Source organism: Chrysemys picta, chromosome 12 (genome assembly GCF_011386835.1).
Source record: "Chrysemys picta bellii isolate R12L10 chromosome 12, ASM1138683v2, whole genome shotgun sequence".
Lineage (NCBI taxonomy): Eukaryota > Metazoa > Chordata > Testudines > Emydidae > Chrysemys > Chrysemys picta.
Genome location: NC_088802.1, coordinates 36,511,207 through 36,523,307, shown reverse-complemented (window position 1 = coordinate 36,523,307; position 12,101 = coordinate 36,511,207). Strand labels below are relative to the sequence as shown.

At 42.6% G+C, this 12,101-nt stretch overlaps 1 long non-coding RNA gene across 1 annotated transcript in view; it reads left to right on the top strand.

Moving 5' to 3' along the window:
• The window catches only part of LOC135974781 (uncharacterized), an 81,081-nt gene that overhangs the window by 62,728 nt on the left and 6,252 nt on the right, over nt 1-12,101 (top strand). The window contains exon 2 of the long non-coding RNA XR_010591866.1: nt 2,822-2,992. This is a non-coding gene — a long non-coding RNA (uncharacterized LOC135974781). The remainder of the gene's footprint in view (nt 1-2,821; nt 2,993-12,101) is intronic.

Here is a 12,101-nt window from a genome sequence, read left to right as displayed (position 1 = left end):
TTACTGTACCTGTTTGAACAATAGGCCTGGCAAATAAATCCACTAGTGATTGTGAGGGACCTTTTAAAATGAATAAAGGAACAGTAATATTCTCATTATTAAACAGCTGATAAAGAAATCATTTGCTAACATTTTAAACACACACACACACACACACACTTTGCACTGGTGTGAACGACTGCAGGGCAATGGAGAATCAGCCACCTAGGACTGCAGCCAAACTGCCGGCAGCACTGCTAGACAGTAACTATCACTATAGGTACTCTCTCTATCTCCTTGTGGATTTAGTCCCAGATTCTCACATGTAAACCCAGGAGTAACTTTATGCATGAGACAAGTATCAGAGGGGTAGCCGTGTTAGTCTGAATCTGTAAAAAGCAACAGAGGGTCCTGTGGCACCTTTGAGACTAACAGAAGTATTGGGAGCATAAGCTTTCGTGGGTAAGAACCTCACTTCTTCAGATGCAAGTAATGGAAATCTCCCTCAAACACACACACAATGGGGAGATTTCCATTACTTGCATCTGAAGAAGTGAGGTTCTTACCCACGAAAGCTTATGCTCCCAATACTTCTGTTAGTCTCAAAGGTGCCACAGGACCCTCTGTTGCTTTATGCATGAGAGTTCAAATTAGGCACGTGCATAAACATTTGCAAGATCAGGGCCTCACTTTGAAGAACAATAGCAAAGCAGAACATTGAGAATCTACCCATTACAGATGAGAGCTGTCTGCTCCTATTAGATGGGCAGGTGGGAGTAGTATCTGAAACAGACCCCAGAGCATGATACATTCCTTGTCTGGTTCCATGTCGGCTGGGAGCCTGCACTGTAGGGGTGGAATGTGACCTTATTTTCAGGTTGCATTGTGGATCTGATCCAAAGTTTGCGGAAGTCAATGGGAGGCTTTTCATTGTGTCTATTGAACTAAATGGGCATTTTCCCATTGTCTCCGCTGGCCTTTGGATCAGATCCCCCAGTATGGTGTGTGTGTGTGTGAGAGAGATGAATGGCCTTAATACCAAGACTGAGACATCTTCCATCCTGGCTAGGCCTTGGCCGAACAGAGATGTGCAATCATTAAGACTGCAAGTCTGTCATGGAGGTCATGGAAGTCACTGATTCTGTGATCTTCCAGGATCTCCGTGACTTCCACAGCTGCAGCGGCCGGCGCCAGCTACTCAGTCGGCAGCAGCGGCTCCAGGCACCAGCGCTCCAAGCACGTGCCTGGGGCGGCAAGCCGTGGGGGGTGCCCTGGCGGTCCCTGCGAGGGCAGCAGGCAGGCAGCCTTCGGCGGCGCGCCTGTAGGAGGTCTGCCAGTCCTGCGGATTCGGCGGCAATTCGGCAGCGGGTACCCCGAAGCCACGTGACCGGCAGATCTCCCACAGGCAAGCCGCCGAATCCATGGGACCAGGGACCTCCCGCAGGCATGCCTGCCTGCTGTGCTTGGGGTGGCAAAAAAGCTAGAGCCGCCCCTGTCAGTCGGCCCTGGGGCCAGCCACACCGGCTGCTGCTGGAGTGGCCGTGGGGCCATCCGCTTGGGTGGCCCCATGACCAGCTGCACGGGCCACTGCTCGGGCGGCCCCAGGCAGCCGGCCCCGGAGACTGCCCAAGCAGTGGCCCATGCGGCTGGCTCCGGGACCACCCGAGCAGCAATCCTGGAGGCGGCCCTGGGGACTGCCAGAGAAGCAGCGGTCCCGGGAACTGCCCCCAGGGTGGCCTGAGCTGTGGGCAGTGGGTGGCCCAGAGGGTGGCCAGAGCAGTGGCCTAGGGGCAGCCCTGGCGGCCATTGGAGAGTGGTCCCCATGGGCCTCAGAGCAGCAGAGCAGGTGCCCGCCATCAGTCCCTGGGTCCCCCCAGAGCAGCAGCAACCTAGGAGAAGCTAAGATTTAGTCGGGGGGGGGGGTATTTATAGTAAAAGTCATGGACAGGTCTCTGGCCGAGAATTTTTGTTAATTGCCTGTAACCTGTCCATGACTTTTACTAAAAATACCCATGATTAAATCTTAGCTTTAGCAATCTGGGTTTCCCAATCTGAGATTAGGATGACAATAAAGCCAAGAGCTTCTAAACTAATTTGCACTGGTGAGCTCAGTCAGGCTTTGAACCCTTGCAGTGAACTGAGGGGAGCAAACTCTGGCTGTGGTAACAAAACTGTCACGGCAGCAGGCAGCTCCCATTCAGGATTCTGGCTGAGTCAGCCAGAATTCCTCCTGGGCACTCCCAGTGCAGTGGAAAGCCTCTACACTCCACCTCTTACAGCTCCAGAGAGGTCTATGGCTTTATGCCACGATCCTAGCCCTAAGCAGTTAGCTAGCCGAGTGACAGATATATACCATACTTTCTAACGTAGTCATCCACGCCATTTTAAGAGTCTCTTTAACCCTCTGTGCACATTTTCCCCTTCTCCTAAATCTCGCTAGCACTTTGGGGAAGAGCTGCCAACCCACCATCCAATAATCACTCTCACGGCTTGTGAAGTAGCACTAAGATTATTGCAAGTGTCAGCTTGGAATGGGATCTTAATATAAGGAGGGAAATAATATGTTAAAAGTTAATTTGCCATAAAATATGTCCAAGTCCTTTTTTCGCTTTTACAAGGGGTTTTTAACCGGGTAGCAAAGCGAGGCTGAAGTGGTTTGTAGCAATAACGGTCTTGTCGGAAAGGTGATAGATATCACTTTACTGATGGTAAAAGGATATGAATCAAGCTTGTCTGCCAGCATGATTACCTAATTGTACCGGGAGAGTTCAGCAAGGCCACTGCAGTTGCTCTGATTAGACAAAGTCTTTGGATTATTCTTCTCCTCTGCCTTATCACTCAGGTTCCAAGGCGCAGAAGAAATACGTCAACATGGCTGTCAAGAATTGAATGAAGTATCCACTGCAGTGGAGGTTTCGCCTCGCCAGCTCTGAGCCGAACACCCTGGAGGAGAAATGGAATATTAAAAAGCGTGTCGCGTCATACGAGAAGGGGGAAGGGAGGTGAATGAATGGTAAAAGCTCTTATTACGGCTTTGGTAATATTGATCTTGTCATTAATAACATGATGAACCTTAAGTGAAATTCAAGTGTCAGTGCCAAGGCAGGTTAGTTCTGTCATAAATGGTACGTCAGGCAACTTGAGAATGTTGATATTGAGATAGATAATGAAAACGAGGCAGAGAGCATGTGTGCGCTTATGGTACGGGTTTTGTTTAGCAGATTTTGGTTGGTTGGGTTTGTCAAGGGCCTGGAGTTTGCTTGGAGTTCAGTGTTTATCTGAACTGGAAAACTCCAAGTGACATTTCCATGAATCTCCCTAGTTTTGTAACAAAGCTACTGAGTTGCACCACCTCTTCCCTCTGGTATGGTGCCCCAGCCACTTCCTTCTTCCCAGAGATGGCCCTGCTGCTGGCAGAAGAGGTGGTCAGGAAAGGATTCCCCACCCACCATACACCTTTTTTTTATTTCCGTCAAAATGTTTTATTTGACATTGGGGGGGGGGGGGGGGCAGGGTTGTCACAAATGTACAATAAATAAATAAATACAGTCTCGGTTCCCAAAATATTTTCAGTTTTTTTTTTCAGGATCTTTTTTAAATAAATCCTTGAAAAAGTTTTGAAAATGGAATATTTTTGGTGAAAATTTCTCTGTAGTTGAAAAGCCATTTCATATGGAAAAAATGTTCAGATGGAACTTTTTTGACCAATTCTGCCATGCAGACCCATCCCCCACACCCTCTGCTCATGACTCCATCCCCTCAAGAGGCTTGTGGGATACTACCTTCTCCCCAGCATAACCCTTACCCCTTTTCAACATGACTGGGACACTCCCCTGTTTCCTCCCAACAAGCCCAAGCACCTTTTTTTACAGTCAGGTGTCTTTTCGGAGTCCAGATCCTGAAGCTCCAGGGATGGTCAGTTGGCCTGTTTCCTCTACATCTGATCATCTAAGGGACTGAGGAATTTGATGATTCCCTACATCCCTAGGAAAGCCCATCAGGGAGCAGATTACATGGTCAGCTCTCAGTTCAGTAACAGCAAGTCTGGGGATGCTTCTCCAATCCTACTGCTTGAAGGGAGCAGCTTCAAAGAAAACGACTTCTTGGATTGTTCTTTATGGTTCTGTTTAACAGTTTCTTAAAATGCTCTAAAATTCACATGCATACTCAGATCATATTAAAAAATATTATGCATCACTAGGGTCCCAAGTAGAGCAAGTTGTACAAATTTGGGGTCATTTGGTCAAGGGGTTTTGGCAACACAGTACAGGGGAAAAAGCAGCTGTAATTAAATTTGTATTTCCTGATGTTCCGAGATTTACTTTTAGCCCTTACACTGTGAGAGAGCATGAGGCAACACTGCACAACCTGAACTCAGGATTAACAAAGATTTTGGCTGTGAATAAAATCCTAGTTATCATTATTATAGGGGGAGCTAATAGTGATTCAGTTGAAACCATTTTCCACTGGAAAATGCCGTTTGGTTAAACGGATTTTTTTTTCACAATTGTATTGATTTTTGTCAGAATTTCATTTAGGAAAAACATGTTTAAGTTTAAAACTTTTAAAATGTTTCCAAAAAAATTGACATATCCCTTTTTGGCACAATATGTTTCCTTTTTTCACTGTGAAATTCCTTTTTGTTTTGAAATGTATTTATTTTTTTATTTTTAAAATTAAAAAAATAAAAAAGGATGGAAACTGAAACATTTTGAATGTATTAAAATGAAACTTGTCAATTGACCTGAATTATTATTTTTCCCGAATTTCATTTTTCAGGAAAATTCAAAATTTTGGCCTTTCATCCCAAATTGAGATGATTTTTTGTTTTCAAAAGCTCAATTTTTGTCATGCCACAGAAAATCCATTTTCTGACCAGCTCTTGAGCTGAACTGGTTTGAAAATCTGGCCCATGATGGAATCAGGAGCAGACAAGGTAATTCAATAGCCCAGAACACATTTGGAGCTTCAATTGATCAGCAGCCTGCTTTCTTTCCTATTATACAGGCTGTTTGCATGTACATGGCTAGAGCCTCATGCTCTTAAGGGAAAAAAAATCTTGCTGTTGATTCTTAAATGTATTGGGGTCTTTTGTGTTCCAAATCCTATTTTTAATCTTTATTTTCCCAAGCAAACCCCTTCAGAGGAGCCTTTGGAGGCAGCCTTTTCTTTTTATGTTCACGTTTTGGGGACTTGAACTCTGACATTTCAGATGCTTTAGAAATGCACTCCCTGCCCATGCCCAGCCAATCCTCCCTCCTAGAATTTCTTTCCTGTAGCAAACTGCTGCTTTCCTGACATTTGGTGGAGCTACACGGTTTGCTTTATTCGCCTGAGCAGGCTGAAGAGAAACATAGATGTGTGCTCCAGATTGCAAACTGAAATTATACAGATTCGATGCAGAGGAAATCCCGGAAGGGTCAGGTTCCCTCTTCAGATTGTATCTGTGCAGTTGGTGTCTCAGGACAGTAACTCAATATTCTTTAACAGTTCCCTTCAAACCCAGGCAATGTCTTTTTTCACAACATTTAAAAGCTGAAGCCAATTACTTCCTTATGCCATTAAATATCCAGGACATTGCACATATATTCAGGCAACTGCATGACCTAATTTACAAACCCATCATCCCATGTGCAATGCCCATGAAAGTGATTTCATAAACATCTCTTCACTGCTTCCTGCTTGCTGCCTATGTTTTCACTAGCGTCTGAAGAGAAGATGCTGCTGAAGAAGATCCCTTTGTATCGCTTTAATTAAAGAAAACCTAGCTAGACAGCACTGATCACCTTGCTCCTGATTGATGGGTCTCACTTTCCTCAGAGAACTTCGGGAACCAGTAGCACATGAGGTGTTTGAAGCAGAAAGTCTGGCTGGAGATTACTACCTGCCATTGATGGAAGAAGTTAGGCCTTAGCAAACCAGTTTCGCTAGAATAAGATTCCCACATTATCAAAGAGCAAGACCTGAAGCAAACCCACATATCTAAACCCCTCTGGAGCTAATTCCAAAGTCTATGGGTCAGGCCCATTTCTATTAAGTAATAACGGACAATATAATTATAAAGGGCTTCTCTTTTTGCACCAGCAACCAGGTCCTCAGATGTTTCAAATGGCTTAAACATGGGTTGTGAGCCCAACGGGGAGGCCTAACTGAGGCAGGCATCAAACTCCGGAGCTAATTATTATTTTTTAAATAAATAATCAAAATAGCTAAAATGAGGCCTACTCAGAACCTTCACCATCCTCATTTATGTTTGAAAAGAAATGGCCGCTGTTTGGGGGGGGGGGGGGAGCATCACCATTTTAATGTCAACTGAAACCCCCTGGGTCTAATTTTTTCAGTTTTTGAGCACCTACAGATCTCATTGACTTCAGCCCGAGTTGTGAGTCCTCAGCACTCCTGGACATCAGATTTTAAGACCCAGCTCCTCAAAGGTATTTTAGATGCCCAATGGGAGTTAGGCACCTAAACACCTTTGAGGATCTGGGCCTAAGCTCCACAAGTTAGGTACCCACAAAATGAGACACCCCTAAACTAGTGTCCCTTTCTTTTGAAAATGAGATAATCAGCTTGACCTGCTTTACGTATCACAATAAATAAATACACAAACAAGTAGCCAGGCAGTGACCAAAACCATCCTGTTGGGGAATTCAGTATCACTTTCAGATGCAACTGAGGCCTGCATTTTTCTGATCCTACGCAATGTGATTCTCCACAGCTGAGGTTGATAAACTAAGTGGCTGTGGATCACTGAGAACACTCACAACTAGAGCACAGTTGCCAACTTTCACGCAGTAAATAAGCACCCCAACTTTCACAATAAGCCAAAAATCAAGCTAATCCCATTTCAAAACGAGTCAATCCCTAAGAACCCCAACATTCTATGTGACTAGATCCCCCGGTGTGCAGTCTGGGACTGTGGTGGGCCCGCTGTGCACTCCTGACTCTCTCCCCCACTTGCCTCTGCTTGTCCCGCCTTGCCCCCGCTTGCTGGGAGCCGATCAAAAAAAAAGAAGCAACAAGCAACAAGCTACAAGCCAAAAACTAGACAACAAGCAACTCACAAGTCAATTAAGCCAAAAACAAGCCCAATTTCTGTGTGTTTTTTTGTGGGTTTGGCATGTCTGAACTAGAGTTGTGCAAATAACTAACTTCTTGGTTTGTTGGCATATCTGAAAAATTGAAACAAATTTCAAGTTGAGCAAAAATGAAACTTCTTTGAAATTATTAGCAAACAGAAAAGATAAAACAGAAATAATATTAGGACAACTAAAATGTTTTGTTTAGATGGAAAGATGTCAATTTTTTAATGTTGAAAATATTTTAAATACAATTTAAGGAAATTTCAAAAGAAAAAAGTCATTTGGAATAGAAATATTGAAACATTTTGTTTCAGAAATAGCAAAACAAAATGTTTTGACTTTTCTGGAAATTTGTTTTGTTTTGAACTGAAACAATTCAGTGAATTCAACACATATTTGCAAAATGTTTTGATTGACCCGAATCTGCATTTTTTTTTGCTTAAAAAGATGTTGCTAAAAACATTTCAACCAGCTTTATTCATAAAATCATTTCACCAAACATTTTAAAATGTGCAACCAAGGTGTCAAAACATCACGGTTTCAGGTAAACAGGTGATGGCCCATGCCACCATGCCTGGAGGAAAAGAATATTTAAATGAACTATGGTTCAGAAGAATAGGATTTGGCTGTAAATAGAAACTGTGTAGTTTGGGCTAAAAATGTTGCTAACTTCTGTACCCCCAGCCTCAAATATACAAAAATCATGAGGTTGTCTTAAAAATCATGTGATGTTTTAAAAATATATTAAAAATTTGGGTTCTTTTTATTTGCCTTTTGGTTTCTGAGCCTTCAAAGTTCACTCATTCACATTTTAGAGATTTCCTCTTTACCACGAGTGCTAGAAAATTACTTTTTCAAAAAATTGAAGCTGGGATTCTCATGCAATTTTGCCATTCCAGCAACTGGTGCTGAAATCTCACCTAACTGTCCACCTGAGTTCAGGAACTGGACCTTTTATACAAACAATAAATAGCATGAGGTTCATTAAAAACTTGTGTTTTTGTCTTAAAGCCCCAGCTCCTGGAGTCATATGACTGGGTGAAAATATCAGCTTCCATTAAAAAAAAAAGTACATTTCTATGCCTCATGATTGTGGAGAAAAGCTTGAAAACAGAAACCCTCATTTCTGAAATAACAGGAAGCAAATAAAAAGAAGAACAACAAAAATGTAAAAGGCTCATGATTTTTAAGCTAATTTCATAATTTCGTGGGACTGGTGCTTTTTGTGTGCTTAGGGTTGGCAAGACCATGTTAATTGCAGTGTATTTATGCTCCAGTGTTTTGGCCGTGGTTGGAATTTACTCAGACACCAATGGCTTCCTTTGCCTTTCACCTTCAAGAAGGAGGTTGCAGTTAATAGGCATTCCTTCTCCACAGCAGCAAAGGTTCCAGGTGTTCAGAGCTAGGCTCATTCAGCGCACGCCTTCAAGTACTGAAGTCATTAGGACTGTAATTTACCCCCCACCAGAAACATAAGCAAATGTAATCAAATAAATATTTTCCAGCATCTCCCTTCCAGCCCTTTTCTTTCAACCTGTCAGCATGCTAAAAAAAATCAGCTGCACTATACGAGCAAAGCTGGAGTCAATCACCCTGCCAGTGAGCATGGCTGACAAACCTATTCGTTTTTTAATCAATGTGAATAACGCCCCTCCCTGACCTCCCGTCCACGATTCCCCATTCAGAAACAGGCAACAGATTTCAATTTAGCTTTGAGCGAGGGATGCTCAATTGGGTTATTAAATTTCACACACTAATTGACACGCCTGTCGTAAAATATAAATTGCACAAATGTAATTTATACTAATGACACCAGGGGTGAAGCTTTACGCTTCCAGGTCTTCCCTCGCACCTTTCTTCCTCAACACCAATGGGTATCCTGCTTAATTTGCACCATTGTAGTGTATAAGGATGGGAGGTTAAAGAGAACTAAATAAAAAAAACGAAAAGCTGATGGGATGTTTCCTGTTGATGCACAAAAGCTTGGTGTGAATGAATGTGCGTATATATTTGTGTGTGCGCCCACGCACCCACACCTTCGTTCTTACAGTGTGCATGGCTCGCTGACTAATGCAGTGATAGAATGCACATACACGCACACACACACATCCCCAGACACATCAAAGTTCTACTTAATAATCCTTAATGGAAACAGATTAACCTTCGCCTGGTCCCATGGCACTAGTTAACCACTGATGTTTTACAGATAGATTTCTGCAGTCCTATTTAGAGATCTTCATTTCACTGGGACATACAGACAGGCAGTTGCAGATCAGTATTTAAACAGCTTTTCTCCAACATCATATTTCTATTTCGAAAAGTGCTGAGACAAACAGAGTTGCTTTCTTACTGCTTCCACCTCCAGATCTTGGGACACAAAGCACATAACATGCTTTTCCTTGAATTTCCCCTGTGACAACCAACTGGCTAAAACAGCTTGACAAACTGACTCGCCATCTCCTGTGCATTACAACGGTGCAATCAGAGAGGGATGGGAAAGAATGCAAGAACAGCAAAGACACAAGGACTAACAACACTGCAGAGTCTCCATGGTTGAAGGAAAGAACACACACTGCATATATATAAGTGAAAGTAAAATTGGCACTTAAGATATAAGTTCAAACTCCCTTGAGTTTGAGTGAAAACAGCCAAACTGCATATCCAAGAAAACTGAAGAAGAATCGCTTTCCTGGAAGATGGTTTTGAATAATTGATGGCAGAACCTTAATGACGCATGACTTGGGAGTCCAGCTGATTTCCTGTGTGTGGGTATTGTTGCCATTAAAAATTAAAAGTTATATTTAAAATAAAAACCCATATTCCATTTCTTTCAACTATATGCATTCACTCTCCAAACTTATCTCAATTGCTGATTCCCATGCCTGCTGGATAACAGAGAATACGGTGATCTCTCAAGGGCAATAGAAGAACCTACTCTAGCATAGACATGTTCAAATCGGAGATGGGTCTGAGCTCCAGATTAGATCTGGGGCTGGATGTTTTGGCTGTGGTCCAATCTTTATAAAAACCAAAAAAACTTCATGCTGTGGCCTGCTGCCTAAGCACAATCAATGGGCTTGCAGCTCCATGTTCCAGTCAGAGCTGTGACTGAACCAGAATCATAGGTGTGGTTTGACTTCTGTATTGGGGTTGGGGGAACAGCTTCAGCCAAGCCAATGGGGCTGCGTGTGGGGGGCAAATTCCAAGTCTGCCCAGGGCTTGCAGTTTTTTTGGTGGGGTAGCCCTCTCCAAACTATACCCATGACCAGAACAATGATTCCAAACCCCCTCAAACTTAGAGTGTTTGGGTTCAGATCTAGCTTCAGACGTAAGGTGCATCAGCTATGAACCTTTGTTGCTTCTCATTTTCTTCATGTTGTATCTTTACATTCCAGCCAATGCTCCCTGTGTATAGAGAGAGAATCCGTTTTGTTCTGAGACTAAATGGAGAAGAGGCATGTGTGTGTGTGTGCGCGCGCACACACACACACACACACACACACACACTTCATTTCATTCCTTCTTTTTTTCCTGAGCTTTGAAAAAAACCTCAACCAGAAAGTACACATGTTTCCATATACATGGAGCAATCCTAACAAAAGTTTTTAATCCAGGCCCATTGCCAGTTCAAATATGAACGGGATTGGCACTCAACAAGAGAGAATATTTGGGGCAGTAGGGAGTACAGTGGGGAAGCACACAGCATTTGGTGAATACAGGCTCTCAGAACATGAACAGTATTCCAAAGTAAGACTTACTGTTGATCAAGCAAGCTGTTGAGACAACAGCAAGCCCCAAAGCTAACTAAACCATCGTCAGTTGCACATCTAACTTACTGGACACCACAAACCATAGACTGTACGTAACGTTTGAATCAACTGAGAATTTGAAAAGTGCTTACATCAAAGGGCCTGAGACAATTTGATCAGTGCCATGCTGCTAACTCTTGCAATTGTATCATGAGTCTCATATTTGGTCTTTCTCTCGGAGTCATGTTATTTCATTAAAAATCCCGCATTTCATTTTTTTTAAAAATAGACTCTCGCTCTCAGGATTGCAGAGAAAAACTTGAAAATGGAGCTGAGCGAAAATCAAAATTACCATCCTGCAGGAAATTCCAATATTTCCAACTTTGGTTTCATTCTGAATTGGGACAAAAGGTGAAATTGATTTGGAATTGGTGCAACATCAGAAGGAACTGTTTTGATATTTATGAATCAAAATGTTTCACTTCAGTTTGTTGAACTGACCCAAAAGGTTTTGTTTCGAGTAACTTCAACATTAAGCTGCATTTCCCTAGGGTGGTGCGTTGTCCCGTGGAATTTGTAGTTGAGGTGCCTTTTGCTTCCATTCGTTCTATAAGGCAATGTATCACCATAAGAAAATACAGTTTAAAGTTAAACTGAATCAAAATAAAACCTTTTGGGTTAATTTAACAAACCAAAATATTTCAGTTCAGATCAAACTGACCTCAAATGAAACTTTTTGTTTCAGTTTTCCTGGCAGAAAAATCAAAATTTTTGACAAAATCATGGATTTTTTTTTAAATTTTTTCAGAAACTGTATTTTCCATTGAAAAAATCACTCTGAAAATTCCTGACCAGCTCTATTTGAACATATGATCCACATGCACCCTAAGGATCCAAAATCCAGGAGACACAGAACCTACAATTTTAAAAAAAGGTCCTTTGAATTTTAAGCCAATCTCATGAATTTTGGAGGCCTGACTCATGAAGTTTGAATGACTGGAATTAACAATGTTGTGGTGTTTCACTAACTTTACCATTCTAGCTTTATAGCTGAATCACTCAGCTGGTCTCCGAGGCCTTGTTCTAACCTGTTCCAGCCCCAGAGTTGTAAAGTTACTCTTGGTGGGGGAAGCAGTGCATCGTGTAGTAGCAAGGCTGTGATGCATCATGGGAGATATAGTCTGGCCTTGGAGCCTAGCCCATAGTGAAGAATGGGAGCATAAGATGTCTGAACTATAGCTCCCACGAAGTATCACATATGCGTTTCAGAAACAAAATATTTTTGGTTTGG